This window comes from Panulirus ornatus, chromosome 5, assembly GCF_036320965.1.
Source record: "Panulirus ornatus isolate Po-2019 chromosome 5, ASM3632096v1, whole genome shotgun sequence".
Taxonomy (NCBI): Eukaryota; Metazoa; Arthropoda; class Malacostraca; order Decapoda; family Palinuridae; genus Panulirus; species Panulirus ornatus.
In genome coordinates this window covers 46,817,564-46,845,271 of record NC_092228.1, presented here as the reverse complement: position 1 = coordinate 46,845,271, position 27,708 = coordinate 46,817,564, and the positions used below count along the sequence as shown (strand labels likewise).

At 57.0% G+C, this 27,708-nt stretch overlaps 1 protein-coding gene across 3 annotated transcripts in view; it reads left to right on the top strand.

Annotated features, from left to right (window-relative positions):
- The window catches only part of Actn (alpha actinin), a 196,195-nt gene that overhangs the window by 35,215 nt on the left and 133,272 nt on the right, over window positions 1–27,708 (top strand). The window contains exon 1 of one of the 3 annotated variants that reach the window (XM_071662194.1): window positions 21,280–21,325. The exons of the other annotated variants lie outside the window; for them this stretch is intronic. The gene's annotated coding sequence lies outside the window, so the exon portion shown is untranslated. Of the gene's footprint in view, window positions 1–21,279; window positions 21,326–27,708 lie in introns of those variants that run through there. 3 annotated transcript variants of the gene reach the window in all.

The window sequence follows — 27,708 nt, the reverse complement described above, 5'->3', positions numbered from 1 at the left end:
CATTTGTGGACTTGTATAAGCAGTGTTGGAAGAACCAGAGAAAATGTCTTGGGAAAGTCAGCCAATATTGAGTGAGAGGTTCATGTTCTCATCATGATGATGATGGTCGTGTGGGAAATACGCTCACTCATCCTGTGAGGGGGAATTCCTGGCTTGAAGTCAGTATTTAGGTTAACATGGCGCTTGAGAGGCGCGCCGGCTGGTCGTTGTGGGTTCGAATCCCTGAATTGGATGGCCGACACGTCAGGATGGAGGGGACAGACTCCCTCTGTCCTCATCATCGTCCATCGTGTGTGTGTACTGTCACCTCACCCGTCTGTCTCCTGTCTGGAGATGCTCGAGACTCTAACTCACGATTGTGAGTGAGACACTCCCTCCCTCACACCTCCCCGGCTCCTCCTCACAGGGTACGAGACGGTGGTGCGAAACAAGCTACAACTGTCCCAGTACTCTGGGTTGGCTTAATGAGAGCAGAGCGGCTCCCGTCTCTCTCTCTCGTGTGGGATGAGCTGGACAACTGTGTCACCATCTTAACATGTAAACATTGCAAGACGCATCACTTGATGTGGCTTATATAGGGTTTACCTGCCTCACAACCTGACCCATGTATATACATACACATGTATACACATAAACGCCTATACATACCTATGTATTTTAATGTATACATACATATACATACACAGACATATTCATATATACACATGTACATATTCATACTGGCTGCCTTCATCCATTTCCATCGCCACCCCGCCACACATGAAATGGCCATTTCATATATATATATATATATATATATATATATATATATATATATATATATATATATATATATATATGTGTGTGTGTGTGTGTGTGTGTGTGTGTGTGTGTGTATTATACATGATCGCTGTTTCCTACGTCAGCGAGGTAGCGTCAGGAAACAGACGAAGAATGGCCCATCCATTCATATACACATATATATGTACATAAATGCCCAGATACGCGCATATACATATATATACATATCAACATACACATACGCAGACACTACATACATGCACATGTACATATTCATACTTGCTTGCCTTCATCCATTCCTGTCGCCACCCCGCCTCACAGGAAACAGCATCGCCACCCCCTGCTTCAGCGAGGTAGCGCCAGGAAAACAGACAAAAAAGACGCCCTCACCTCCACCACACGGCTCCCGTCAGCCACTACCACCACCACAGCTGCTGTGGCTGGACACCTGGGCCACAGCTGCTCAGCTATGCCAACCTAACTCCCCCGTAGTAAACACGAGAGTGTGATAACAGGAGAAGAGACTGGGTGTTGATGTGTGTGTGTGTGTGTGTGTGTGTGTGTGTGTGTGTGTGTGTGTCATGTGCACATACATGTAGACTTTGGCACTACCCAGTTATAAGCTCATTGTGACCCTATGGATAGGGTTCCTGACTGCCACACAAATGGGCCTGGGTTCGAGTCTTTGGGTGGAAGAGGTAAACATTAGATCGCAGGTGTTACAAGAGCAGTAACCAGCTGGCCACAGGTGGACATACGAGCAGGCCGTCGGCTGACTCATACATCCACCAGCGCCACGTCAGTATGCCACAGCTGCTTTCCATTGGAGGCCAACACCTGCCTAAATATGTTCGTAATCAACCCTGGTTTACCAGGGCAGAGTTTACCTTATGTTTACCTGATGTATCTTATCTTACGTAGACCTTACGATGGTTTGGGAGGTCTTCTACCTCCCCACAGCTGGGTCTTGGACCTTACCTTACCTTACGTATACCTTACGATGGTTTGGGAGGTCTTCTACCTCCCCACAGCTGGGTCTGAGACCTTACCTTACCTTACGTATACCTTTCGATGGTTTGGGAGGTCTAACCCACAGCTGGGTCTGGGACCTTACCTTACGATGGTTTGGGAGGTCTTCTATCCCGCACATGGGTCTGGGACGATGGCTTGGGAGGTCTTCTACCCCCACTGCTGGGTCTGGGACATTACCTTACGATGGTTTGGGAGGTCTTCTACCCCACAGCTGGGTCTGAGACCTTACCTTACCTTACATATACCTTACGATGGTTTGGGAGGTCTTCTACCCCACAGCTGGGTCTGAGACCTTACCTTACCTTACGTATACCTTACGATGGTTTGGGAGGTCTTGTACCCCCACAGCTGGGTCTGGGACCTTACCTTACGATGGTTTGGGAGGTCTTCTACCTCCACAGCTGGGTCTGGTACCTTACCTTGCGATGGTTTGGGAGGTCTTCTACCTCCACAGCTGGGTCTGGGACCTTACCTTACGATGGTTTGGGAGGTCTTTACCCCCACAGCTGGGTCTGGGACCTTACTTTACGATGGTTTGGGAGGTCTTCTACCCCCATACATGGCTCCTTAACCCCCCCCCCCCTCCTCGCTCCACACATAACCAGGGCCTAGCCTCAACGCCCCTACGTCATCAAGGGAAATCCAAGAATAGATATATCTATTTCCCTTAAGGATGTGATTATTACACGAAAGTGCACTTGGGAAGTTGTGTTCCATTTCCCCCGTGGACTGGTAGGTGAGCCGTGATGAAGAGATGTCTTACTGCAGGAAGAGTTCCTGTAACTTACCTCCCAGCACAGCACAGGGGTCCCGCGGGATCCCAGCATCATCCCAGCATCCCAGCACAGCACAGGAGTCCCGCGGCGTCCCAGCATCATCCCAGCACAGCATCCCAGCACAGCACAGGAGTCCCGCGGGATCCCAGCCCAGCATCCGCCAGTGACCCGAGGCTCAGCACCTGGTCAGCACGCCGTCAGCGGCTGACCATCACAGGAAGACATGCGTCCCACGGCCTTCATCAACCACTGTCAGCAGCTACAGTCATCATCAACCACCATCATCAATCACCGTCATCAACGAGTCATCAACCACCATCATCAACCACCATCCACCACCGTCATCAACCACCATCATCAACCACCGTCATCAACCACCATCATCAACCACTGTCAGCAGCTACAGTCATCATCAACCACCATCATCAACCACCATCATCAACCACCATCATCAATCACCGTCATCAACCACCATCATCAACCACCGTCATCAACCACCATCATCAACCATCATCATCAACCACCATCATCAACCACCGTCATCAACCACCATCATCAACCACCGTCATCAACCACCATTATCAACCACCATCATCAACCACCGTCATCAACCACCATTATCAACCACCATCATCAACCACCATCATCAACCACCGTCATCAACCACCATCATCAACCACCATCATCAACCACCGTCATCAACCACCATCATCAACCACCGTCATCAACCACCATTATCAACCACCATCATCAACCACCATCATCAACCACCATCATCAACCACCGTCATCAACCACCATCATCAACCACCATCATCAACCACCGTCATCAACCACCATTATCAACCACCATCATCAACCACCATCCACCACCGTCATCAACCACCATCATCAACCACTATCATCAACCACCATCCACCACCGTCATCAACCACCATCATCAACCACCATCATCAACCACCATCATCAACCACCGTCATCACCACCGTCATCAACCACCATCATCAACCACCGTCATCAACCACCACCATCAACCACCGTCATCAACCACACATCAACCACCAGTCATCACCACCGTCATCAACCACCCATCAACCACCAGTCATCAACCACCACCATCAACCACCATCTACCACCTCATCACCACACGTCAATCACCACCGTCATCCCAGCCACCATCATCAACCACCACATCAACCACCTGTCATCAACCACCATCAACCACAATCTACACCACCTCCATCAAACCACCATCAATCAACCACCAGTCCTACCACCGTCAATCAACCACCATCATCAACCACCATCATCAACCACCAGTCATCAACCACCATCATCACCACATCATCAATCACCATCATCAACCACCATCATCAACCACCACCATCAACCATCCATCACACCGTCTCACCACCGTCATCAACAACCGTCATCAACCACCATCACACCACCGTCCATCAACCACCATCATCAACCTCCATCAACCAGTCATCAACCACCTCATCTAACCACCGTCATCACCACCAGTCATCAAACCTCCATCATCAACCAATACATCAACCACCACCATCAACACCATCATCACACCATCATCACCCACCCATCAAACCACCTGTCATCAACCAACATCATCAATCCCATTATCAACCACTTCATCAGCCACCATCATCAACCACCAGTCATCAAACACCATCATCAACCACCATCCACCACCGTCATCAACCACCATCATCAACCACCATCATCAACCACCGTCATCAACCACCATCATCAACCACCATCATCAACCACCATCATCAACCACCATCAACCACAGTCATCAACCACCATCATCAACCACCATCATCAACCACCGTCATCAACCACCACCATCAACCACAGTCATCAACCACCGTCATCAACCACCATCATCAACCACCGTCATCAACCACCATCATCAACCATCATCAACCACCATCATCAACCACCATCAACCACTATCAACCACCATCATCAACCACCATCATCAACCACCGTCATCAACCACCATCATCAACCACCGTCATCAACCACCATCATCAACCACCATCATCACCCACCGTCATCAACCACCATCATCAACCACCGTCATCAACCACCGTCATCAACCACCATCATCAACCACCATCATCACCCACCGTCATCAACCACCATCATCAACCACCGTCATCAACCACCATCATCAACCACCATCATCACCCACCATCATCAACCACCATCATCACCCACCGTCATCAACCACCGTCATCAACCACCGTCATCAACCACCATCATCAACCACCATCATCACCCACCGTCATCAACCACCATCATCAACCACCGTCATCAACCACCATCATCAACCACCATCATCAACCACCGTCATGAACCACCATCATCAACCACCAATACATTGATGACTGTATGTGTGATCAGGCTGACCGTGGTACAGGGAGCAGCTGTAACTGCTGGTTTGAGCCAGTGTGGTTCTGGCTGCGTAATTAAGTGCGTCAGGTGATTACGAGGAAACCATCTGGGGCCATTAAGTCCCCTGGGGTAGGGGGGGGGGTTGAGATACCCCCTTAATGGCATGTGTGATAAGGTCGTCCATGTGACGCCATCAACCCCCCCCCCACCCCACCCCCAGCCCGCCAAGCGCCGGCCTGGTAGTTTAATGATTGGGGCAGTTGGCGCCTGTTAACGGAGGCCAACAGACCGGCGTTATTATGGATGTACCGTTGGCCTGTTGTCGTGCACCGTTTGGTGCCGGGGGGGGGGGCCATGTGGTGTAGGGTGGGGGGAGGGTCGTTATGGGGTAGGACAACCACGATCCCATACAGTATGGGGTACGACCCTTGAGCACGACGGTACGACCCTTGGGTATCATGACCCTTGCCCTCGATCTGGCCCTTAGGGTCAGGTCAAAGGCCAAGCCATCTTACCCAATGATCGTACCGTACTGCTCAATGATCGTACCATACTGCTCAATGATCGTACCGTACTGCTCAGTGATCGTACCGTACTGCTCAATGATCGTACCGTACTGCTCAAAGAGCGTACCGTCCTGCTAAATAAGCGTACCGTACTGCTCAATGATCGTACCATACTGCTCAATGATCGTACCGTACTGCTCAATGATAGTACCGTACTGCTCAGTGATCGTACCGTACTGCTCAATGATCGTACCATACTGCTCAATGATCGTACCGTACTGCTCAATGATCGTACCGTACTGCTCAAAGAGCGTACCGTCCTGCTAGATAAGCGTACCGTACTGCTCAATGATCGTACCGTACTGCTCAATGATCGTACCGTACTGCTCAATGATCGTACCGTACTGCTCAAAGAGCGTACCGTCCTGCTAAATAAGCGTACCGTACTGCTCAATGATCGTACCATACTGCTCAGTGATCGTACCGTACTGCTCAATGATCGTACCGTACTGCTCAATGATCGTACCGTACTGCTCAGTGATCGTACCGTACTGCTCAATGATCGTACCGTACTGCTCAATGATCGTACCGTACTGCTCAATGATCGTACCGTACTGCTCAATGATCGTACTGTACTGCTTAGTGATCGTACCGTACTGCTCAATGATCGTACCGTACTGCTCAATGATCGTACCGTACTGCTCAATGATCGTACCATACTGCTCAATGATCGTACCGTACTGCTCAATGATCGTACCGTACTGCTCAATGATCGTACCGTACTGCTCAGTGATCGTACCGTACTGCTCAATGATCGTACCGTACTGCTCAGTGATCGTACCGTACTGCTCACTGATCGTACCGTACTGCTCAATGATCGTACTGTACTGCTTAGTGATCGTACCGTACTGCTCAGTGATCGTACCGTACTGCTCAATGATCGTACCGTACTGCTCAATGATCGTACCGTACTGCTCAATGATCGTACCGTACTGCTCAATGATCGTGCCGTACTGCTCAATGATCGTACCGTACTGCTCAATGATCGTACCGTACTGCTCAAAGAGCGTACCGTCCTGCTAGATAAGCGTACCGTACTGCTCAATGATCGTACCGTACTGCTCAATGATCGTACCGTACTGCTCAATGATCGTACCGTACTGCTCAATGATCGTACCGTACTGCTTAATGATCATACCATACTGCTCAATGATCGTACCATACTGCTCAATGATCGTACCATACTGCTCAATGATCGTACCGTACTGCTCAATGATCGTACCGTACTGCTCAATGATCGTACCGTACTGCTCAATGATCGTGCCGTACTGCTCAATGATCGTACCGTACTGCTCAATGATCGTACCGTACTGCTCAAAGAGCGTACCGTCCTGCTAGATAAGCGTACCGTACTGCTCAATGATCGTACCGTACTGCTCAATGATCGTACCGTACTGCTTAATGATCATACCATACTGCTCAATGATCGTACCATACTGCTCAATGATCGTACCATACTGCTCAATGATCGTACCGTACTGCTCAATGATCGTACCGTACTGCTCAATGATCGTACCGTACTGCTCAATGATCGTACCATACTGCTCAATGATCGTACCGTACTGCTCAATGATCGTACCGTACTGCTCAATGATCGTACCATACTGCTCAATGATCGTACCGTACTGCTCAATGATCGTACCGTACTGCTCAATGATCGTACCGTACTGCTCAGTGATCGTACCGTACTGCTCACTGATCGTACCGTACTGCTCAATGATCGTACCGTACTGCTCAATGATCGTACCGTACTGCTCAATGATCGTACCGTACTGCTCAATGATCGTACCATACTGCTCATTGATCGTACCGTACTGCTCAATGATCGTACCATACTGCTCAGTGATCGTACCGTACTGCTCAGTGATCGTACCGTACTGCTCAATGATCGTACCGTACTGCTCAATGATCGTACCGTACTGCTCAATGATCGTACCATACTGCTCAATGATCGTACCGTACTGCTCAATGATCGTACCATACTGCTCAGTGATCGTACCGTACTGCTCAGTGATCGTACCGTACTGCTCAATGATCGTACCGTACTGCTCAAGCGGAGGATATTAATCTCGTTGGTACATTTAAGGTTTTACTTGAGCGGTGGCAGCAGCCATAGATCACGTGACCTACCCGCCCGCCCTTGCCCCACGTACAAGACATGCTTGTGGTAACTTAAGTTGCTGTATATTTCTCTTGCAGCGGAGGTGTTACATGGTGTTCCCGGCTCTCTGACCTGTTTACATTACAAGTGTGTGTGTGTGGGAGGGGCGAGGGGGGGGGGCCGAAGGTGTAGATGGGGGTTGGTGGTGATGGGTGTGTGTGTGTGGTGGGGGAAGGGGAGGTGAGGGGTGTGGGGTAGTTCATGAGTGGCTTCGTTGTAAGTGTGTTGGGAGGTAAGGTGATATGAGGTTCTCATATCTTCACACTCTCCTGGTACCCCCTCATACATCCACACTCTCCTGGTACCCCATCATACATCCACACTCTCCTGGTACGCCCTCATACATCCACACTCTCCTGGTACCCCTTCATACATCCACACTCCCCTGGTACCCCCTCATACACCCACACTCCCCTGGTACCCCCTCATACATTCACACTCCCCTGATACCCTCTCATACAGGATGGTGTGGTATGGTGTGGTGGTCAGTTTGGTGTGGTGTGGTAGGATGGTGTGGTGTGGTTTGGTGTGGTGGTAGTGTGGTGTGGTGTGATGGTAATGTGGTGTGATGTGGTGTGGTGGTCAGTGTGGTAGGATGGTGTGGTGTGGTGTGATGTGGTGTGGTGGTCAGTGTGGTGTGGTGTGATGTGGTGTGGTGGTCAGTGTGGTGTGGTGTGATGTGGTGTGGTGGTCAGTGTGGTGTGGTGTGATGTGGTGTGGTGGTCAGTGTGGTGTGGTGTGATGTGGTGTGGTGGTCAGTGTGGTGTGGTGTGATGTGGTGTGGTGGTCAGTGTGGTGTGATGTGGTGTGGTGGTCAGTGTGGTGTGGTGTGATGTGGTGTGGTGGTCAGTGTGGTGTGGTGTGATGTGGTGTGGTGGTCAGTGTGGTGTGGTGTGATGTGGTGTGGTGGTCAGTGTGGTGTGGTGTGATGTGGTGTGGTGGTCAGTGTGGTAGGATGGTGTGGTGTGATGTGGTGTGGTGGTCAGTGTGGTGTGGTGTGATGTGGTGTGGTGGTCAGTGTGGTGTGATGTGGTGTGGTGGTCAGTGTGGTGTGGTGTGATGTGGTGTGGTGGTCAGTGTGGTGTGGTGTGATGTGGTGTGGTGGTCAGTGTGGTGTTAGTAGTGTGGTGGTCAGTGTGTTAGGATGGTGTGGTGTGGTGTGATGTGGTGTGGTAGTCAGTGTGGTGTTAGTAGTGTGGTGGTCAGTGTGGTAGGATGGTGTGGTGTGGTGTGATGTGGTGTGGTGGTCAGTGTGGTGTTAGTAGTGTGGTGGTCAGTGTGGTGTGGTGTGATGTGGTGTGGTGGTCAGTGTGGTGTGGTGTGATGTGGTGTGGTGGTCAGTGTGGTGTGGTGTGATGTGGTGTGGTGGTCAGTGTGGTAGGATGGTGTGGTGTGGTGTGATGTGGTGTGGTGGTCAGTGTGGTGGTAGTAGTGTGGTGGTCAGTGTGGTGTGGTGTGATGTGGTGTGGTGGTCAGTGTGGTGTGGTGTGATGTGGTGTGGTGGTCAGTGTGGTGTGGTGGTCAGTGTGGTGTGGTGTGATGTGGTGTGGTGGTCAGTGTGGTAGGATGGTGTGGTGTGGTGTGATGTGGTGTGGTGGTCAGTGTGGTGTGGTGTGATGTGGTGTGGTGGTCAGTGTGGTGTGGTGTGATGTGGTGTGGTGGTCAGTGTGGTAGGATGGTGTGGTGTGGTGTGGTGGTCAGTGTGGTGTGGTGTGATGTGGTGTGGTGGTCAGTGTGGTAGGATGGTGTGGTGTGGTGTGATGTGGTGTGGTGGTCAGTGTGGTGTGGTGTGATGTGGTGTGGTGGTCAGTGTGGTGTGGTGTGATGTGGTGTGGTGGTCAGTGTGGTGTTAGTAGTGTGGTGGTCAGTGTGGTGTGGTGTGATGTGGTGTGGTGGTCAGTGTGGTGTGGTGTGATGTGGTGTGGTGGTCAGTGTGGTGTGGTGTGATGTGGTGTGGTGGTCAGTGTGGTGTGGTGTGATGTGGTGTGGTGGTCAGTGTGGTGTGGTGTGATGTGGTGTGGTGGTCAGTGTGGTAGGATGGTGTGGTGTGGTGTGATGTGGTGTGGTGGTCAGTGTGGTGTGGTGTGATGTGGTGTGGTGGTCAGTGTGGTGTGGTGTGATGTGGTGTGGTGGTCAGTGTGGTAGGATGGTGTGGTGTGGTGTGATGTGGTGTGGTGGTCAGTGTGGTAGGATGGTGTGGTGTGGTGTGATGTGGTGTGGTGGTCAGTGTGGTGTGGTGGTAGTAGTGTGGTGGTCAGTGTGGTGTGGTGTGATGTGGTGTGGTGTGGTGGTAGTAGTGTGGTGGTCAGTGTGGTGTGGTGTGATGTGGTGTGGTGGTCAGTGTGGTGTGGTGTTAGTAGTGTGGTGGTCAGTGTGGTGTGGTGTGATGTGGTGTGGTGGTCAGTGTGGTGTGGTGTGATGTGGTGTGGTGGTCAGTGTGGTGTGGTGGTCAGTGTGGTAGGATGGTGTGGTGTGGTGTGATGTGGTGTGGTGGTCAGTGTGGTGTGGTGTGATGTGGTGTGGTGGTCAGTGTGGTAGGATGGTGTGGTGTGGTGTGATGTGGTGTGGTGGTCAGTGTGGTGTGGTGTGATGTGGTGTGGTGGTCAGTGTGGTGTGGTGTGATGTGGTGTGGTGGTCAGTGTGGTGTTAGTAGTGTGGTGGTCAGTGTGTTAGGATGGTGTGGTGTGGTGTGATGTGGTGTGGTGGTCAGTGTGGTAGGATGGTGTGGTGTGGTGTGATGTGGTGTGGTGGTCAGTGTGGTGTTAGTAGTGTGGTGGTCAGTGTGATGTGGTGTGATGTGGTGTGGTGGTCAGTGTGGTGTGGTGTGATGTGGTGTGGTGGTCAGTGTGGTGTTAGTAGTGTGGTGGTCAGTGTGGTGTGGTGTGATGTGGTGTGGTGGTAGTGTGGTCTGGTCTGGTGTGGTGGTCAGTGTGGTGGTAGTGTGGTGTGGTGTGGTGTGGTGGTCAGTGTGGTAGTGGTTTAAGGTTGGCTGGTGTTCGAGTGGCGAGTACTTCAGTACACACCTCCACTTCCCTCCAGTGGTACCCTCCACCAGCCCTCCGTTTTCTCCCTCATTACTCTGGTGGTGGTGGGGGGGGGGGGGTGTGTGATCCACAGGTGTGAGCCTCGTTTCCTGCCCTTATCAGTGGTCGTCATGGCTTATCACCGGAGATGATGGCGCCCCCAGCCAGTCTGCTCAGCCTTACTCCTGGAGACACACACACACACACACACACACATACACATACGTGTGTGTGTGTATGTGTGTGTGTGTGTGTGTGTGTGTGTGTGTGTGTGTGTCGTGTGTATGTGTGTGTGTGTGTGTGTGTGTGTGTGTGTGTGTGTGTCGTGTGTATGTGTGTGTGTGTGTGTGTGTGTGTGTGTGTGTCTGTGTCTCATCCGCTGGACGTGCTGGCATGACACTGCCATGTTGATGCTCCTGTTGTCTTCATCATCATCATCATCATCACTGCGTCACCTTCACGACTCCTGATTCCTCCAACACTCCCGGTAACGTTCCCCAACACTCCTTGTATCTCCAACACTCCCGGTAACGTTCCCCAACACTCCTTGCATCTCCAACACTCCCGGTAACGTTCCCCAACATTCCCTGAAGCGTCCCCAGCCATACTTCCATAATCGTCAACATTCCTTGCACCATCTCCATCGCCAACACTGCCATTCCCATCGTCTCCAACATTTATAGCCGTACTCCAACACTGTTACACAGTCTTCAAGAATTCCTGTACCTGCGTGACAATCCCCAACACTTCTCTCACCCCATCACCTCCAACACCCCCTCAACCACCCCAACACTCCCTCAGCCACCCCCAACACTCCCTCAGCCACCCCCAACACTCCCTCAACACTCCAACACCCACCTCCAACACCCCCTCAACCACCCCAACATTCCCTCAACACTCCAACACCCACCTCCAACACCCCCTCAACCACCCCAACACACCCTCAGCCACCCCAACATTCCCACAGCCACCCCACCACAGCCACCCCACCTCAGCCACCCCCCCTCAGCACCCCCAACACTCCCTCAGCCACCCCAACACTCCCTCAGCCACCCCCCCTCAGCCACCCCCAACACTCCCTCAGCCACCCCCAACACTCCCTCAGCCACCCCCAACACTCCCTCAGCCACCCCCAACACTCCCTCAGCCACCCCCAACACTCCCTCAGCCACCCCCAACACTCCCTCAGCCACCCCCAACACTCCCTCAGCCACCCCCAACACTCCCTCAGCCACCCCCAACACTCCCTCAGCCACCCCCAACACTCCCTCAGCCACCCCCAACACTCCCTCAGCCACCCCCAACACTCCCTCAGCCACCCCCAACACTCCCTCAGCCACCCCCAACACTCCCTCAGCCACCCCCAACACTCCCTCAGCCACCCCCAACACTCCCTCAGCCACCCCCAACACTCCCTCAGCCACCCCCAACACTCCCTCAGCCACCCCCAACACTCCCTCAGCCACCCCCAACACTCCCTCAGCCACCCCCAACACTCCCTCAGCCACCCCCAACACTCCCTCAGCCACCCCCAACACTCCCTCAGCCACCCCCAACACTCCCTCAGCCACCCCCAACACTCCCTCAGCCACCCCCAACACTCCCTCAGCCACCCCCAACACTCCCTCAGCCACCCCCAACACTCCCTCAGCCACCCCCAACACTCCCTCAGCCACCCCCAACACTCCCTCAGCCACCCCCAACACTCCCTCAGCCACCCCCAACACTCCCTCAGCCACCCCCAACACTCCCTCAGCCACCCCCAACACTCCCTCAGCCACCCCCAACACTCCCTCAGCCACCCCCAACACTCCCTCAGCCACCCCCAACACTCCCTCAGCCACCCCCAACACTCCCTCAGCCACCCCCAACACTCCCTCAGCCACCCCCAACACTCCCTCAGCCACCCCCAACACTCCCTCAGCCACCCCCAACACTCCCTCAGCCACCCCCAACACTCCCTCAGCCACCCCCAACACTCCCTCAGCCACCCCCAACACTCCCTCAGCCACCCCCAACACTCCCTCAGCCACCCCCAACACTCCCTCAGCCACCCCCAACACTCCCTCAGCCACCCCCAACACTCCCTCAGCCACCCCCAACACTCCCTCAGCCACCCCCAACACTCCCTCAGCCACCCCCAACACTCCCTCAGCCACCCCCAACACTCCCTCAGCCACCCCCAACACTCCCTCAGCCACCCCCAACACTCCCTCAGCCACCCCCAACACTCCCTCAGCCACCCCCAACACTCCCTCAGCCACCCCCAACACTCCCTCAGCCACCCCCAACACTCCCTCAGCCACCCCCAACACTCCCTCAGCCACCCCCAACACTCCCTCAGCCACCCCCAACACTCCCTCAGCCACCCCCAACACTCCCTCAGCCACCCCCAACACTCCCTCAGCCACCCCCAACACTCCCTCAGCCACCCCCAACACTCCCTCAGCCACCCCCAACACTCCCTCAGCCACCCCCAACACTCCCTCAGCCACCCCCAACACTCCCTCAGCCACCCCCAACACTCCCTCAGCCACCCCCAACACTCCCTCAGCCACCCCCAACACTCCCTCAGCCACCCCCAACACTCCCTCAGCCACCCCCAACACTCCCTCAGCCACCCCCAACACTCCCTCAGCCACCCCCAACACTCCCTCAGCCACCCCCAACACTCCCTCAGCCACCCCCAACACTCCCTCAGCCACCCCCAACACTCCCTCAGCCACCCCCAACACTCCCTCAGCCACCCCCAACACTCCCTCAGCCACCCCCAACACTCCCTCAGCCACCCCCAACACTCCCTCAGCCACCCCCAACACTCCCTCAGCCACCCCCAACACTCCCTCAGCCACCCCCAACACTCCCTCAGCCACCCCCAACACTCCCTCAGCCACCCCCAACACTCCCTCAGCCACCCCCAACACTCCCTCAGCCACCCCCAACACTCCCTCAGCCACCCCCAACACTCCCTCAGCCACCCCCAACACTCCCTCAGCCACCCCCAACACTCCCTCAGCCACCCCCAACACTCCCTCAGCCACCCCCAACACTCCCTCAGCCACCCCCAACACTCCCTCAGCCACCCCCAACACTCCCTCAGCCACCCCCAACACTCCCTCAGCCACCCCCAACACTCCCTCAGCCACCCCCAACACTCCCTCAGCCACCCCCAACACTCCCTCAGCCACCCCCAACACTCCCTCAGCCACCCCCAACACTCCCTCAGCCACCCCCAACACTCCCTCAGCCACCCCCAACACTCCCTCAGCCACCCCCAACACTCCCTCAGCCACCCCCAACACTCCCTCAGCCACCCCCAACACTCCCTCAGCCACCCCCAACACTCCCTCAGCCACCCCCAACACTCCCTCAGCCACCCCCAACACTCCCTCAGCCACCCCCAACACTCCCTCAGCCACCCCCAACACTCCCTCAGCCACCCCCAACACTCCCTCAGCCACCCCCAACACTCCCTCAGCCACCCCCAACACTCCCTCAGCCACCCCCAACACTCCCTCAGCCACCCCCAACACTCCCTCAGCCACCCCCAACACTCCCTCAGCCACCCCCAACACTCCCTCAGCCACCCCCAACACTCCCTCAGCCACCCCCAACACTCCCTCAGCCACCCCCAACACTCCCTCAGCCACCCCCAACACTCCCTCAGCCACCCCCAACACTCCCTCAGCCACCCCCAACACTCCCTCAGCCACCCCCAACACTCCCTCAGCCACCCCCAACACTCCCTCAGCCACCCCCAACACTCCCTCAGCCACCCCCAACACTCCCTCAGCCACCCCCAACACTCCCTCAGCCACCCCCAACACTCCCTCAGCCACCCCCAACACTCCCTCAGCCACCCCCAACACTCCCTCAGCCACCCCCAACACTCCCTCAGCCACCCCCAACACTCCCTCAGCCACCCCCAACACTCCCTCAGCCACCCCCAACACTCCCTCAGCCACCCCCAACACTCCCTCAGCCACCCCCAACACTCCCTCAGCCACCCCCAACACTCCCTCAGCCACCCCCAACACTCCCTCAGCCACCCCCAACACTCCCTCAGCCACCCCCAACACTCCCTCAGCCACCCCCAACACTCCCTCAACACTCCAACACCCACCTCCAACACCCCCTCATCCACCCCAGCACCCCGTCATCCACCCCAGCACCCCGTCATCCACCCCAGCACCCCGTCATCCACCCCAGCACCCCGTCATCCACCCCAGCACCCCGTCATCCACCCCAGCACCCCGTCATCCACCCCAGCACCCCGTCATCCACCCCAGCACCCCGTCATCCACCCCAGCACCTCCCTAGCCACCCCAGCACCCCGTCATCCACCCCAGCACCCCGTCATCCACCCCAGCACCCCGTCATCCACCCCAGCACCCCGTCATCCACCCCAGCACCCCGTCATCCACCCCAGCACCCCGTCATCCACCCCAGCACCCCGTCATCCACCCCAGCACCCCGTCATCCACCCCAGCACCTCCCTAGCCACCCCAGCACCCCGTCATCCACCCCAGCACCCCGTCATCCACCCCAGCACCCCGTCATCCACCCCAGCACCCCGTCATCCACCCCAGCACCTCCCTAGCCACCCCAGCACCCCGTCATCCACCCCAGCACCCCGTCATCCACCCCAGCACCCCGTCATCCACCCCAGCACCCCGTCATCCACCCCAGCACCCCGTCATCCACCCCAGCACCCCGTCATCCACCCCAGCACCCCGTCATCCACCCCAGCACCCCGTCATCCACCCCAGCACCTCCCTAGCCACCCCAGCACCCCGTCATCCACCCCAGCACCCCGTCATCCACCCCAGCACCCCGTCATCCACCCCAGCACCCCGTCATCCACCCCAGCACCCCGTCATCCACCCCAGCACCCCGTCATCCACCCCAGCACCCCGTCATCCACCCCAGCACCCCGTCATCCACCCCAGCACCCCGTCATCCACCCCAGCACCCCGTCATCCACCCCAGCACCTCCCTAGCCACCCCAGCACCCCGTCATCCACCCCAGCACCTCCCTAGCCACCCCAGCACCCCGTCATCCACCCCAGCACCCCGCCATCCACCCCAGCACCCCGTCATCCACCCCAGCACCCCGTCATCCACCCCAGCACCCCGTCATCCACCCCAGCACCTCCCTAGCCACCCCAGCACCCCGTCATCCACCCCAGCACCCCGTCATCCACCCCAGCACCTCCCTAGCCACCCCAGCACCCCGTCATCCACCCCAGCACCTCCCTAGCCACCCCAGCACCCCGTCATCCACCCCAGCACCCCGTCATCCACCCCAGCACCCCGTCATCCACCCCAGCACCCCGTCATCCACCCCAGCACCCCGTCATCCACCCCAGCACCTCCCTAGCCACCCCAGCACCCCGCCATCCACCCCAGCACCCCGTCATCCACCCCAGCACCTCCCTAGCCACCCCAGCACCCCGCCATCCACCCCAGCACCCCGTCATCCACCCCAGCACCCCGTCATCCACCCCAGCACCCCGTCATCCACCCCAGCACCCCGTCATCCACCCCAGCACCTCCCTAGCCACCCCAGCACCCCGTCATCCACCCCAGCACCTCCCTAGCCACCCCAGCACCCCGTCATCCACCCCAGCACCTCCCTAGCCACCCCAGCACCCCGCCATCCACCCCAGCACCTCCCTAGCCACCCCAGCACCCCGTCATCCACCCCAGCACCCCGTCATCCACCCCAGCACCTCCCTAGCCACCCCAGCACCCCGTCATCCACCCCAGCACCTCCCTAGCCACCCCAGCACCCCGTCATCCACCCCAGCACCTCCCTAGCCACCCCAGCACCCCGCCATCCACCCCAGCACCTCCCTAGCCACCCCAGCACCCCGTCATCCACCCCAGCACCTCCCTAGCCACCCCAGCACCCCGTCATCCACCCCAGCACCTCCCTAGCCACCCCAGCACCCCGTCATCCACCCCAGCACCTCCCTAGCCACCCCAGCACCCCGTCATCCACCCCAGCACCTCCCTAGCCACCCCAGCACCCCGTCATCCACCCCAGCACCCCGTCATCCACCCCAGCACCTCCCTAGCCACCCCAGCACCCCGTCATCCACCCCAGCACCCCGTCATCCACCCCAGCACCCCGTCATCCACCCCAGCACCTCCCTAGCCACCCCAGCACCCCGCCATCCACCCCAGCACCCCGTCATCCACCCCAGCACCCCGTCATCCACCCCAGCACCCCGTCATCCACCCCAGCACCCCGCCATCCACCCCAGCACCTCCCTAGCCACCCCAGCACCCCGTCATCCACCCCAGCACCTCCCTAGCCACCCCAGCACCCCGTCATCCACCCCAGCACCTCCCTAGCCACCCCAGCACCCCGTCATCCACCCCAGCACCTCCCTAGCCACCCCAGCACCCCGTCATCCACCCCAGCACCTCCCTAGCCACCCCAGCACCCCGTCATCCACCCCAGCACCTCCCTAGCCACCCCAGCACCCCGTCATCCACCCCAGCACCCCGTCATCCACCCCAGCACCCCGTCATCCACCCCAGCACCCCGTCATCCACCCCAGCACCCCGTCATCCACCCCAGCACCTCCCTAGCCACCCCAGCACCCCGTCATCCACCCCAGCACCCCGTCATCCACCCCAGCACCTCCCTAGCCACCCCAGCACCCCGCCATCCACCCCAGCACCTCCCTAGCCACCCCAGCACCCCGTCATCCACCCCAGCACCTCCCTAGCCACCCCAGCACCCCGTCATCCACCCCAGCACCCCGCCATCCACCCCAGCACCCCGCCATCCACCCCAGCACCTCCCTAGCCACCCCAGCACCCCGTCATCCACCCCAGCACCCCGCCATCCACCCCAGCACCCCGTCATCCACCCCAGCACCCCGCCATCCACCCCAGCACCTCCCTAGCCACCCCAGCACCCCGTCATCCACCCCAGCACCTCCCTAGCCACCCCAGCACCCCGCCATCCACCCCAGCACCCCGTCATCCACCCCAGCACCCCGTCATCCACCCCAGCACCCCGCCATCCACCCCAGCACCTCCCTAGCCACCCCAGCACCCCGTCATCCACCCCAGCACCCCGTCATCCACCCCAGCACCCCGTCATCCACCCCAGCACCCCGTCATCCACCCCAGCACCTCCCTAGCCACCCCAGCACCCCGTCATCCACCCCAGCACCTCCCTAGCCACCCCAGCACCCCGTCATCCACCCCAGCACCTCCCTAGCCACCCCAGCACCCCGTCATCCACCCCAGCACCTCCCTAGCCACCCCAGCACCCCGTCATCCACCCCAGCACCCCGTCATCCACCCCAGCACCCCGTCATCCACCCCAGCACCCCGTCATCCACCCCAGCACCTCCCTAGCCACCCCAGCACCCCGTCATCCACCCCAGCACCTCCCTAGCCACCCCAGCACCCCGTCATCCACCCCAGCACCTCCCTAGCCACCCCAGCACCCCGTCATCCACCCCAGCACCTCCCTAGCCACCCCAGCACCCCGTCATCCACCCCAGCACCTCCCTAGCCACCCCAGCACCCCGTCATCCACCCCAGCACCCCGTCATCCACCCCAGCACCCCGCCATCCACCCCAGCACCTCCCTAGCCACCCCAGCACCCCGTCATCCACCCCAGCACCTCCCTAGCCACCCCAGCACCCCGTCATCCACCCCAGCACCCCGTCATCCACCCCAGCACCTCCCTAGCCACCCCAGCACCCCGTCATCCACCCCAGCACCTCCCTAGCCACCCCAGCACCCCGTCATCCACCCCAGCACCTCCCTAGCCACCCCAGCACCCCGTCATCCACCCCAGCACCCCGTCATCCACCCCAGCACCTCCCTAGCCACCCCAGCACCCCGTCATCCACCCCAGCACCTCCCTAGCCACCCCAGCACCCCGTCATCCACATGGTAGTGGACGAGCCTGGGACCTGTCATGGTAGTGGACGTCTCTGGGGACCTGTCATGGTAGTGGACGAGCCTGGGGACCTGTCATGGTAGTGGACGAACCTGGGGACCTGTCATGGTAGTGGACGAGCCTGGGGAACTGTCATGGTAGTGGACGAACCTGGGGACCTGTCATGGTAGTGGACGAGCCTGGGGACCTGTCATGGTAGTGGACGAACCTGGGGACCTGTCATGGTAGTGGACGAGCCTGGGGAACTGTCATGGTAGTGGACGTCTCTGGGGACCTGTCATGGTAGTGGACGTGCCTGGGGACCTGTCATGGTAGTGGACGAGCCTGGGGACCTGTCTTGGTAGTGGACGAGCCTGGGTTTGCGACAGTTGGTTTCAACCAGCTGCGCAGTAGGTCTTCCATTCTTCCCCGTGCGCATCATCGCACACACCCTCAACTAGGTACTTGGGAAGGATTGCCTAATTGCCTCGTTATAGGAGCCACTCGCCTCATGATCGTTATCATTGTAATGACCGTAAGGGTTGACCTTAAATGCCCATCCCACCAATCCAGTCCATCAAATGACACTTGGACGAAAAGGTCGTTAGGTAGTTAGTTAGTGTGTGTGTGTGTGTGTGTGTGTGTGTGTGTGTGTGTGTGGTACCGTCCCATGGCAAGGATGGAACCCCATCCTACCGCCCCGTCCCTCCTGAAGGAGAGGCAAGGTCGGAAGTCTTCTTCAGGAGCGGCAATACTCCCCCCCACCCATCACTTCACCGTGGTAATCACCCTCCCCCCCTCCCTCTCCCCCTCACCCTCCCCCTCCCCCTCACCCTCCCCCCTCCCCCTCCCCCTCCCCCTCCCTCCCCCTCCCTCCCCCTCCCCCCCGAAGTGTTGGCGAACTCAGAGCACTCGAGTCTGTGCCTCGCCTCGCCAGTTCTTCGACGTTCTGGGGCGTATCTGTGCAACGTCAGTTTGCAACGCTGTCGTACTTGTAATGGTGTTTGGATAACCAGGTGGTCTGTGCCTCAGCTACTGTAGAGGGTGGTCTGTACCTCAGCTACTGTAGAAGGTGGTCTGTGCCACAAGTATTTTAGAGGATGGTCTGTGTCCCAGGTACTGTAGAGAATGGTCTGTGCTTCAGCTACTGTAGAGGGTGGTCTGTGCCTCAGCTACTGTAGAGGATGGTCTGTGCCTCAGCTACTGTAGAGGGTGGTCTATGCCTCAGCTATTGTAGAGGGTGGTCTATGCCTCAGCTACTGTAGAGGGTGGTCTGTGCCTCAGCTACTGTAGAGGGTGGTCTGTGCCTCAGCTACTGTAGAGGGTGGTCTATGCCTCAGCTACTGTAGAGGGTGGTCTGTGCCTCAGCTACTGTAGAGGGTGGTCTGTGCCTCAGCTTCTGTAGAGGGTGGTCTGTGCCCCAGGTACTGTAGAGGGTGGTCTATGCTCATGGTCTGTGCCTCAGCTACTGTAGAGGGTGGTCTATGCTCATGGTCTGTGCCTCAGCTACTGTAGAGGGTGGTCTATGCTCATGGTCTGTGCCTCAGCTACTGTAGAGGATGGTTTGTGCCCCAGGTAATGTCGAATGTATTAATTTTGCTATGCAGTTTTGTGTATTCTACGCGATGTGGGTAGTTGGTGTAGAGCAGGTTTGGTCTAGCCTGTGTAGGTGTACAACAGGTTTGTTCTAGCCTGTGTAGGTATACAACAGGTTTGGTCTGGCCTGTGTAGGTGTACAGCAGGTTTGGTCTAGCCTGTGTAGGTGTACAGCAGGTCTGGTCTAGCCTGTGTAGGTGTACAACAGGTTTGGTCTGGCCTGTGTAGGTGTACAACAGGTTTGGTCTAGCCTGTGTAGGTGTACAACAGGTTTGGTCTAGCCTGTGTAGGTGTACAACAGGTTTGGTCTAGCCTGTGTAGGTGTACAACAGGTTTGGTCTGGCCTGTGTAGGTGTACAACAGGTTTGGTCTAGCCTGTGTAGGTGTACAACAGGTTTGGTCTGGCCTGTGTAGGTGTACAGCAGGTTTGGTCTATCCTGTGTAGGTGTACAGCAGGTTTGGTCTAGCCTGTGTAGGTGTACAACAGGTTTGGTCTAGCCTGTGTAGGTGTACAACAGGTTTGGTCTAGCCTGTGTAGGTGTACAACAGGTTTGGTCTAGTCTGTGTAGATGTACAGCAAGTTTGGTCTAGCCTGTGTAGGTGTACAACAGGTTTGGTCTAGCCTACATTATCAAATCCTTCTCTCTATAATTTTTAACCAATGTTTTTAAAAATACAAAATAGAAATGACTGAATTTCTGCTGACTAATTTTAGATTCTTCCAATGATTTTTTGTTTTGTTTTCATAATTTGAGAAATGTGAAGTGGGAACCGTGAGAAATGTGAAGTGGGAACCGTGAGAAATGTGAAGTGGGAACCGTGAGAAATGTGAAGTGGGAACCGTGAGAAATGTGAAGTGGGAACCGTGAGAAATGTGAAGTGGGAACCGTGAGAAATGTGAAGTGGGAACCGTGAGAAATAATTCCCATAATATTTTGATAATGTATTTGTATGTCTCCTGAGAAGAAGTGAACAATGTTGTGAGTCATTCTTGTTTTTCTCTTTCGCAGGTGAGACATGGATCACTGGCCACACATGGGAGGACCCTGCACTTTGTGAGTACTTGAGTCACACACACACACACACACACACACACACACACACACACACACACACACACACACACACACTTTGCACGAAATACAATCCCTACACTTCCCAGGTTATGCAATATGACATAAGGACGAACATAAATGAGAGCGGACCCACGCCTTGGTGGTAACGAGTGATCATTCTGACATCTATCGTTCACAGGGTTAAGATAGTTTTTTTGTTGTTGTGTGTACAGTGTTAAGTTTGGACAGAACTCTGTCACATGGCCACTCTGTGTGTCTCTTAGTATGGGGCCATACTTGGCCACACTATGAACACCACGGGACCAAACATGGCCGCTCTGTGTGTCTCAGTATGGGGCCATACTTGGCCACACTATGAACACCACGGGACCAAACATGGCCACTCTGTGTGTCTCAGTATAGGGCCATACTTGGCCACACTGTGAGCACCATGGACCAAACATGGCCGCTCGGTGTGTCTCAGTATAGGGCCATACTTGGCCACACTGTGAGCACCATGGGACCAAACATGGCCGCTCGGTGTGTCTCAGTATAGGGCCATACTTGGCCACACTGTGAGCACCATGGGACCAAACATGGCCGCTCGGTGTGTCTCAGTATGGGGCCATACTTGGCCACACTGTGAGCACCACGGGACCAAACATGGCCACTCTGTGTGTCTCAGTATAGGGCCATACTTGGCCACACTGTGAGCACCACGGGACCAAACATGGCCACTCGGTGTGAGGGTAAACATTCCACCCTGGCCATACACACATGTGATTGGAGGTTGTACTTGTAACCTGGGGACGAGGGATCTTACGAGGAGGTGCGTGCGTTAAGCCACGATCTCTTGAGGGGTTTAGAGCAAGAATGTGGTAAAGGAGCCTGGGGGCGCAGGAAGGCCCACACGGCCATAGCCGCCCCAGGGGACACTCGACGTTACGAGTCGGGGTGTTGGGCCTCGCTGGCACCCGCCCTGGCTGGTTTCCGAAGCCATATACTCCTGTCATGGCGCCAACCCGTGTCGCGGGGGAGCCGCCCTTATGCCAGGGTGCTGTAGGGGGGGTCACCTTGGGGAGGAGAGGACAAGAGGGGGGAATATAGTGTCATCTTGTCGAGAGGTACGAGAACTCCTGACGAAGGGCTGCTGCCGGCAGGAGCCCTTCGTCAGGCCAGGGCTACGTCCTCCTGAAGAAGGAGAGGAACACAGTGACAGACGCCCTGGACGGCCACACACATGCTCTAGTGGTGATGGTCCCCCCCTGTGTGACGCCCTTCTGTATACAGCGGGTCACCGTGGCCTTTTGTGTGACCTCCAGCCAGCCAAGCCTCAAGAACCTCCCCTCCCCCCGCCGCCCCCCCTCGTCCTCAAGGGCGGGCTTGATCAGGCCTCTCCTTACTCATTAGTTGTCGCTGGTGGGCGCATTCCTGGCCACTCGAAGCTCAGCACTGTAGCTGGACCCTTCTTGCCTCCTCCATCTGTCTCCTCTCTCCACTTCGTCTAGACTTCCTCCAGCAGATCAAGATGAAGGATTCATGTGTCTCGACCATGGGTTCGTGAGGGCGTCCGTGGGGGGTCGTGATGGCGTCCGTGCGGGTCGTGAGGGCGTCCGTGCGGGTCGTGAGGGCGTCCGTGCGGGTCGTGAGGGCGTCCGTGGGGGTTCGTGTTGGCGTCCGGGGGGTTCATGATGGCGTCCGTGGGGTTCATGATGGCGTCCGGGGGGTTCGTGATGGCGTCCATAGGGGTTCGTGATGGCGTCCGTGGGGGTTCGTGAGGGCGTCCGTGAGTTCGCACTGAAGCCAGGTCCTTGGTTAACATGACACAAGACATGACAAGCCAACACGGGTGTTACCCCGAGTGGTGAGGTGAGGTGAGGTGAGGTGGAGTGAGGTGAGGTGGAGTGAGGTGAGGTGGAGTGAGGTGAGGTGAGGTGGAGTGAGGTGAGGTGGAGTGAGGTGAGGTGGAGTGAGGTGAGGTGAGGTGAGGTGGAGTGAGGTGAGGTGAGGTGGAGTGAGGTGAGGTGGAGTGAGGTGAGGTGAGGTGAGGTGGAGTGAGGTGAGGTGAGGTGAGGTGAGGTGAAGTGTTGTGAGGTGAGGTGAGGTGGAGTGAGGTGAGGTGAGGTGAAGTGGAGTGAGGTGAGGTGAGGTGAAGTGGAGTGAGGTGAGGTGAGGTGGAGTGAGGTGAGGTGAGGTGAAGTGGAGTGAGGTGAGGTGAGGTGAAGTGGAGTGAGGTGAAGTGGAGTGAGGTGAGGTGAGGTGAAGTGGAGTGAGGTGAAGTGGAGTGAGGTGAGGTGAGGTGAGGTGAAGTGAGGTGGAGTGAGGTGAGGTGAGGTGAGGTGAAGTGAGGTGGAGGTGAGGTTAGGTGAGGTGAGGTGAGGTGGAGTGAGGTGAGGTGAGGTGAGGTGAGGTGAGGTGGAGTGAGGTGAGGTGAGGTGAGGTGAGGTGAGGTGGAGTGAGGTGAGGTGAGGTGAGGTGAGGTTAGGTGAGGTGAGGTGAGGTGGAGTGAGGTGAGGTGAGGTGAGGTGGAGTGAGGTGAGGTTGAGTGAGGTGAGGTGAGGTGAGGTGGAGTGAGGTGAGGTGAGGTGGAGTGAGGTGAGGTGAGTTGGAGTGAGGTGAGGTGAGGTGGAGTGAGGTGAGGTTAGGTGAGGTTAGGTGAGGTGAAGTGAGGTGAGGTGAGGTGAGGTGAGGTCGGCTCTGGTCAGTGGTCAGGGGCTGCGTTGGTAAACCTTATCATGAAGAGATAAGCAACCATGCAGGGATGGTGTTGTCTCTCCCACACACACAATGGATCTTGAGCAAAGCTTCTTATGGGCTGGTGAGTCAGGAAGACGCTCTCTGTTTGGACTCTCACTTTCTATATAAGGCAGAGTTCATTAATTTTATTGATAGATAGATAGATAGATAGATAGATAGATAGATTGATAGATAGATAGAGATAGATAGATTGGTGTTACAGGACTCTGCTGGAAGCAGTGCCGAGTGTTTAAGTAGAGAGTAAGGCCTGAGTGCGAGTTGGAAGAGAGGAGGGTAAATGGTTCCAGGTGAGGATGGGTCTGTTTCGAGGTTGTGTGTGATGTCCCTATGGCTGTTTAATCTGTTACTGGATGGGTTGGTGGTAGCATTGGAGCGAAGGGGGGGAGGAGGGGGGGGTGGGTGCGTTTGCAGTCTGTTGGGTTGGGGTGGGATGCGCCCTTAAGGTGTCTCATATGATGTTTGGAAATGACACCACATTGATGGGAGACTCAAGTGAGAAACTGTAGAAGCTGGTGCCTGAGTGTGGCCAAGGAAGAAGTTGAGGGTAATGTTGATCAAAGGTTGCTAACATTATTACGCACGCGAGGATGACTTTCATTGGCAAGAGAAAATTACCTGGAGGAAGGGGATGGACGAGGCAGTGGATGAAGCTGTGGGAACTGCGTGGGGGGGGGGGGGGTTCCTCAGGTGGTGGGGATGAGGTGGAGGTTTCCTCAGGTGGTGGGGATGAGGTGGGGGGTTTCCTCAGGTGGTAGGGATGAGGTGGGGGTTTCCTCAGGTGGTGGGGATGAGGTGGGGGTTTCCTCAGGTGGTGGGGATGAGGTGGAGGTTTCCTCAGGTGGTGGGGATGAGATGGGGGTTTCCTCAGGTGGTGGGGATGAGGTGGGGGTTTCCTCAGGTGGTGGGGATGAGGTGGAGGTTTCCTCAGGTGGTGGGGATGAGGTGGAGGTTTCCTCAGGTGGTGGGGATGAGATGGGGGTTTCCTCAGGTGGTGGGGATGAGGTGGGGGTTTCCTCAGGTGGTGGGGATGAGGTGGGGGTTTCCTCAGGTGGTGGGGATGAGGTGGGGGTTTCCTCAGGTGGTAGGGATGAGGTGGGGGTTTCCTCAGGTGGTGGGGATGAGGTAGGGGTTTCCTCAGGTGGTGGGGATGAGGTGGGGGTTTCCTCAGGTGGTGGGGATGAGGTGGGGGTTTCCTCAGGTGGTAGGGATGAGGTGGGGGTTTCCTCAGGTGGTGGGGATGAGGTGGAGGTTTCCTCAGGTGGTGGGGATGAGGTGGGGGTTTCCTCAGGTGGTGGGGATGAGGTGGGGGTTTCCTCAGGTGGTGGGGATGAGGTGGGGGTTTCCTCAGGTGGTGGGGATGAGGTGGGGGTTTCCTCAGGTGGTAGGGATGAGGTGGGGGTTTCCTCAGGTGGTGGGGATGAGGTGGAGGTTTCCTCAGGTGGTGGGGATGAGGTGGAGGTTTCCTCAGGTGGTGGGGATGAGGTGGGGGTTTCCTCAGGTGGTGGGGATGAGGTGGGGGTTTCCTCAAGTGGTGGGGATGAGGTGGAGGGTTTCCTCAGGTGGTGGGGATGAGGTGGGGGTTTCCTCAGGTGGTGGGGATGAGGTGGGGGGTTTCCTCAGGTGGTGGGGATGAGGTAGGGGGTTTCCTCAGGTGGTGGGGATGAGGTGGGGGTTTCCTCAGGTGGTGGGGATGAGGTGGGGGGTTTCCTCAGGTGGTGGGGATGAGGTGGGGGTTTCCTCAGGTGGTGGGGATGAGGTGGGGGGTTTCCTCAGGTGGTGGGGATGAGGTGGGGGTTTCCTCAGGTGGTGGGGATGAGGTGGGGGTTTCCTCAGGTGGTGGGGATGAGGTGGGGGTTTCCTCAGGTGGTGGGGATGAGGTGGGGGTTTCCTCATGGTAGTCTAGCAATTTCTTAATCCAGGACGATGATGGCCAGGCACGTCTCTACCCCTCGACACCAGGTGCTCCTGCTCCTGCTGCTCGCTCTCTCTCTCTCTCTCTCTCTCTCTCTCTCTCTCTCTCTCTCTCTCTCTCTCTCTCTCTCTCTCTCTCTCTCTCTCTCTCTCTCTCTCTCCGTCCCACCTAAACTCACCGCCCCCCCCCCCCCCCCGCCAGGTGGTGCTCCTCTCTCTACACACACACACACACACACACACACACACACACACACGTACACACACACACACGTACACACACACACACACACACTGGTCCTCCAGACTACCCTAGCTTCGGGGATGATGGTACGGCATCCACCCCGCCACCATCACTAACCTGAGATCCCTCGTCCCTAGTGTTGCAGTTCGACACCACAGCCACATGCCAGCTGGTATAGCCACATCCCCACCACTGTCTGCATCATCAGCAAACAACACACTCCCGTCCCACTGGTTCTGTATGCCCTCTCCCTGGCCCACTCTCCCTCTCCCGTCCCACTGGTTCTGTATGCCCTCTCCCTGGCCCACTCTCCCTCTCCCGTCCCACTGGTTCTGTATGCCCTCTCCCTGGCCCACTCTCCCTCTCCCGTCCCACTGGTTCTGTATACCCTCTCCCTGGCCCACTCTCCCTCTCCCGTCCCACTGGTTCTGTATGCCCTCTCCCTGGCCCACTCTCCCACAAACCCCAACAGCTTGTTTGAAGGTTATCTATTTTCAACAAACGTATAAAAAATGATTTAATAAAACGTTTACTTATTATTATTATTATTATTATTATTATTATTATTATTATTATTATTATTATAATTATTATTATTATTATTATTATTATTATTATTATTATTATTATTATTATTATTATTATAACAGTATACACATGGCCACATATCCTAGGAGTTATCATGACATTTACTGGCCAGCTGAGCTTCATGTTCCCTGCTCTCAGCCACCCCCACCGTCTCAGCCACCCCCACCATCTCAGCCACCCCCACCATCTCAGCCACCCCCACCATCTCAGCCACCCCTACCGTCTCAGCCATCCCTACCGTCTCAGCCACCCCCACCGTCTCAGCCACCCCTACCGTCTCAGCCATCCCTACCGTCTCAGCCACCCCCACCGTCTCAGCCACCCCCACCGTCTCAGCCACCCCCACCATCTCAGCCACCCCCACCGTCTCAGCCACCCCCACCGTCTCATCCACCCCCACCGTCTCAGCCACCCCCACCGTCTCATCCACCCCCACCATTCCTGCTGTCTCAGCCACCTCCACCGTCTCATCCACCCCCACCGTCTCAGCCACCCCCACCGTCTCATCCACCCCCACCATTCCTGCTGTCTCAGCCACCCCCACCGTCTCATCCACCCCCACCGTTTCAGCCACCCCCACCGTCTCATCCACCCCCACCATTCCTGCTGTCTCAGCCACCCCCACCATTCCTATCGTCTCAGCCACCCCCCCCCCCCCCCGCCGTCTCAGCCAGGGGGGGGGGGGGTGGCACGCAACACTTCCTTCAACTATTTTGTCATCTTTTTTACTGGTTGACAGTTACTGACCCGCTGAGTCTGGCCGTCAAGGCTTCACCTGCCCTACTGGTGTGTGGTGGTGGAGGGCTTCACCTGCCCTACTGGTGTGTGCTGGTGGTAGTGGTGGTGGAGGGCTTCACCTGCCCTACTGGTGTGTGCTGGTGGT